Raw genomic sequence first — 5,715 nt, 5'->3', positions numbered from 1 at the left:
CCCTGTCTGAAAGAAAGAAAAGAAAGAAAGAAGGAAGGAAAGAAAGAAAAAGAGAAAAGAGAGAGAGAGAAGGGAAGGGGAGCGGAGGGGAGGAAAGGGAAGGGAAAGGAAGGGGAAGGGAAGGGAAGGGAAGGGAAGGGGAAGGGAAGGGAAGGGAAGGGGAAGGGAAGGGAAGGGAAGGGAAGGGAAGGGAAGGGAAGGGAAGGGAAGGGAAGGGAAGGGAAGGGAAGGGAGAAAAGGCAAACAATGGATTGGGAGAAAATATTTGTTATGCACATATCCAACAAAGGACTTATATCTAGAATATATAAAAACCCCTAAAAGTTAATAAAAACAAGACAGGCCATCCAATAGGAAAATAGGCATAGAACTTGAACAAGCTCTTCACACAAAAAAAATCCAAATGTTTAGCCGCTAAACATACGAAAAGATGTTCAACAACATTAGTCATCAGGAAAATGCAAATTAAAACCACAATAAAATGCCATTATAGCCTCACCAGAACACCAAATTCAAGTGAGGCTATCTAGCAAATGGATTTTCCATAGACTGCTGTTGGTAATGTAAATTAGCACAACCAATTGAAAACAGCTTGGCTGTATCCTCTAAAGCTGAATCTGTGCTTCCCCTATGACTGGCAATTCTACTCCTAAGTATATGCCCAAAGCAAATGAGTACATATACGTACCAAAATGCATGTACCCAGACACTCGTAGAAGCACTCTTCATAGTAACCAAAAACTACAAACGACTCAAAAGGCCATCAAAAGTAAATGGATAAATTGTGGTTTATCCATGTACTAAAATGCTGTATAAAAATGAAAATAAACAAGGCTGCTACATGTAACAGCATAAATGAATCTCACAGACAAAATGTTGAATGAAAGAAACTCAACACCAAATAGTACCTACTATATTATTTCATTTATATAAAATTCAGAAACTTACAAAACTAAATCAGTGACTGAAGGCAGGATATTGGTACCTTTGTGGGCAGGGGGGTGGGACTGTGGGGAGTAAATGGAAGGGGCCTTGGGGAAGGCTTCTGCATGGACAGCAATGTTCTATATCTTGGCCTGGATGACAGTTATCATTTGTGTTCACCTTGTGAAAATGTATTACATGCTTTTCTCTATTTTTGTTATATTTTAATAAAAAGTTTATTTTTAACATACCAAAAATGTATGCTTACTGTTGTATAAGAATAACAATAGACATGTAGGGAGAACAGTTATTTCTTCAAAAATATGTAGATGTAGGACTATGGAAGGTGTTGATGTTGCCTGAGATTTGAATTGGGAGCTTTGGAAGACTAGAGGACTTTACAGAAAATTACTTCCAGTGACATTATTCAAATATTCCAAAGACTTTGAGCATTCATAGTGACCTTTTGTTGTTTTATTTTTCATTCCATTGTTTCCACTCCATTTTCCAAATGCCCTAATGAAATCTACATAGTACAATAAACAAAAGGTGCTGTTTGTTCCTGGCCCATTGACACTTCATCAAGGCTTGAGCAAAAATAATTAAAATCTTAAGCCCAAATCTTCTCCCAACTATCTCAGTGCCACCCGAGGCACCACAATGGCCCAGAAATGGAAATGAGTGTCTTGGCCATTTCCCTGAGGAATGCCACAAAGGCTCATTGTGGTATTTCAAAGGGCAAGGCTTCCAGAGCAAAATCCCTCAACAGGAAGAATGTTGCCTCACCCTGGCTGTTCCAATGTAGCCTGTATAGATCCCACTGCAGAAACCAGTTCTTCCTAGTTAGGGTCTGGGTCAATCACGTTCAGAGGAGAAGCAAGAAAGGAACAGGTAGTAGTATGGTGAGGAAATGCTCCTGACTGTGAGTTCTGGCTCTGTTCCTAATTGTTTCGTGCTGACCAGCTCAAGGACCTCTCAGCACTTACTGTCTTTGTCCATAAAATGGACATCTGGCTGGATGGTCACTAAGCCCCTTGAGAGTGCAAATGTTTTTTGATACTCTGGTGACTCCCTTAAGGTAATTTTTTTGGTCTTGTTTTAAACTTGACCTTGATACTGGCATGGGCTGTAAAACCAAACTAAGTACTGGTGCCCTCCACTGGATGACATATGCCAATGCTTTGTCACATATATTGGAATGTTGCCTAGACACATTGAAAAGCCATCATTCTTCATTCGTTCTCTGCAGGTAAGTTGCATTTCAAGAAACTAAGACTGTGTCCCTTCTTCTAGAGCCTCAACTAGGCAATTGTGCTGTTTAAGCCCGTGACTTTTGGTTATTTGGTTTCCACACATCACTGAATGTGCGTAGCAACAAACAGAATGCTTAAATGGAGTAAAAAATCAGCACAACTCTTAATCCAATTGGTCAGATAGTCGTTAAACAGGAGGGAAATTTTTACTTCTGTTTTCCCAAATATTTGAACAGGATGTGACTTCCAATCAGAGGTATTTTAAAGTGTTCTGGGCAAAGTTAAAAATCTGTATCCAATTAACGTGATAGAAATGGAATTCTCCCTGTACAAATACATGAGACAGCTTCCAACCTTAATCACGCCGAGCAAGCCATGCCCGACATGATTATAAGTTCCCCATTATTGAGGACAAGGTATGGAATGCCCACTCTCTAATATTCTTGTTCACAAACAGGCACAGTCAATAGTAGCTTTAAACTTCTCAGAGCAGCCCAAGGGCAGACTACACAGTCCTTGAGAGCTTACTAGGTGCCAAACACTGCTCTAAGCATGAGATCCACAATGGTGAGCACAAACAGACACAACTGTTGACTTCATGGAAATAACACTCCAGGACCATCTTTAAAAAGTATAGAATAACTGTAAGTTTCCTTTGAGCAAGTAAAAACCCTGCATACACTTTCAGTTTTTAAAAGATCTCATTAATTTTATATACAAAGGAACAAGACTTGGGAGGTAGGGAAAGAAAGGTAATTCCAAGGCTTCCAAATATTAGTGTTATCATTTAAGGTTGCTTCTATGTTAATGGTACCCACCATACAGTATTTGAAGGATGTCAATGCAAAAGCATTATATGCAGCAGAAAAGCAGTCAGATAAAAATAATGAGTACTCTCAGTGTGGCTGTTAACTAAGTAATGACTATTGAGATTTGGAGACTCTAATATTTTTCCTAGAGAAGACAGGAAGAGATGCAAATTGAAGTACAAGACTGCATCACCTCCTTGGGTGGGTAAAGCATGGGAGGTGGGGATGCAGGGAAGAAACCTGTGACATTTAAGACATCTAAGATATTCAGGAAAACGGAGTTCAGAAGATGTTCTGATTAATGGAGGAGAAAAATCGTTCTCTTGGATGTTTGGTTTAGGCTGAGTTGTAGGAAAAGATTGACTTAGTTCCCAGGAAGCTTTTTTTGTGGTTGTAGATTCCAGAGGAGTTCACAGAAAGGATCAGCTTGCTCACAGACTCAACAACAGTCAACTCAAGTGCCAAGAAAGTGGGGCAAGGCTGGATGAAGCCCAGGTGAGTGACACGGGAGGGGGTGAGACAACCAGAGACCGGAATCTTCAATAGGAAATGATAAGCCATCATACCCCTGAGTGGGCAATAAGCCCTCTGAGGAGAATTCCAAAAACGTTCCATTATTTGAACAAGTACAATGCCTACTTTGAGGATGGGTGCATATATTGCTATGCTTGTTTAAAATAAATCCAATGACTTATGTCATCTATTTCTCTAATAATAAACAACAAAAGGAAAAACAGCTGAAAACAGCCCAGAAAAAAATACCAGGTTTTGAGTTGGGCAGAAAGCCTTGCTTTGGAGATGCAGCATCGCCTGCAGGGCTGTGCACCTTAAAGCCGGCCATCACTTATGTCCAGTAGGAGTTTTGATTTTTGGAAGAAACAACTTCCTTGTGAGAGATGAAAAGATAAACAATTCTGTGTAAATAATAGATATGCTTTGTATAACGTCAGAGGAAAGCTCCCAGGAGCGGCAGCTTGGGTAATCAGATACCTAAGAATTTTGCTTCAAGAAAACCCTTCTTCATTCTGTGATCTGGACATATCTGTTTATTCATTTGATGCATTGTTATAGTAAAACTAGGCAGAACTGGGGAAGATGACAATTTTGAACAATGCATGATACTATATAATTCTAAATACAACTTTACATGATCGGTTATAGAGCCACAGCATTTACTTACTGCATGTGTTTTTAAGGCTATAATATTTCTCTTCAGTTACATTTTTTATGGTTAACAAAATAGGGGGTCTTGTCATTTCTATGAAAAATTGAGCATCGTCACAATTCCCCCATACACCAATATTTTAAAGTACAGATCACCACAGGTAATACTCCTTTGCTGAATTACAAACCCCCCAATTGATATGCGTATGTTGCCGAACACTCATTTGAGCCCTAAATGAAAAAAAAAAAAATCTAAAGTTAAACTTCATTATTTTTAATAGATTTTAGGAGTCTATTAAATAATGTGATCTTGTCATTCTTTCCAACCTACGCCTTTGTGTGAGGATTTGATAAATGCCACATCAGTGAGTAAGGTGAAGAAACAGAACTATATTTAATGTGACAGATGTAAGGAGATGTCAGGTCGGGGATTCGAAGTCAGGTAATCCTTTAGCGCCTGCCTGTATGAATACCAATCAAGCAGGCAATTCTCTTGAGACCACGAAATTGGGAAGGTAGAACTCTGTGAATATTGGGGCTTTGATTTGTACTGTCAAGTAGATTTTAGGCTTTCAGCTCATCTTAACTACTGTTTATTTCTATTTCTATTTGGTTCTTAATAGAACTAAGACATAAAATTTAAAAAATCAAATGATCTTTTTCTCAAATTCTGCTTATTAAACAGAAACAAGATAATGAACTCAGAAGGTTATTTTTGAACCAAGCTGATGTCACAGTTTCTAACCTGCTGAGCCATCATTTATCCTGAGAAGTAAAAAAGATAACCCAGAAATAGCCAGGCACAGTGGCTCACGCCTGTAATCCCAGCACTTTGTGAGGCAGAGGCAGGCGGATCATTTGAGGCCAGGAGTTCCAGACCAGCCTGGCCAACATGACGAAACCCCACCTCTACTAAAAATACAAAAAATTAGCCCGGGTAGTGGCACACACCTGTAATCCCAGCTACTCAGGAGGCTGAGGCAGGATAATTGCTTGAACCTGGGAGGCAGAGGCTGCAGTGAGCTGAGATTGCGCCACTACACTCCAGCCTGGGCGGTGGGATGAGACTCTGTCTCAAAAAAAATAAGTAATCTACAATTAGATAACCCAGAAATAAAGATAAAAACTACATTTGATTGGATATGATAGGTTAGTTTTCCACAGAAAATGAAGAAAATGCTCTCTATAGCTCTGGATGCCCTGGGTCCGTAAGCACAAGAATGAGTTTTTCAGACAAATCTCCATTTATCCACAGAGGTGCTGAGCAGAAGCGGAGGATCCAGGCACCTGTTTCAGGATATTATGCCCAGTACTTCACTTCCTTGTACCTTCAAGGCAAAATGTACTCTGTGAGGAATTAATTTTCCTTTGACTCTAAATATAAAGCTCAAAAGGTGACTTCAGTGAAAGAAGTATCTACCACTCTCATCTTTTTTAATTCCAAAGCACAGTGGAAGAATAGTGTCTATCAGAGATCTCTGCCTTCCCTAACTATATTAAAAACAAAATTAAAAGGCAAGAAACATGCCCTGAACTTGAACAGTTAGAAAATGTTTTTACAAACG

The sequence above is a fragment of the Pongo abelii genome, chromosome 4 (genome assembly GCF_028885655.2).
Source record: "Pongo abelii isolate AG06213 chromosome 4, NHGRI_mPonAbe1-v2.0_pri, whole genome shotgun sequence".
Classification (NCBI taxonomy): Eukaryota; Metazoa; Chordata; class Mammalia; order Primates; family Hominidae; genus Pongo; species Pongo abelii.
Note: the sequence above shows the minus strand (reverse complement) of the source record.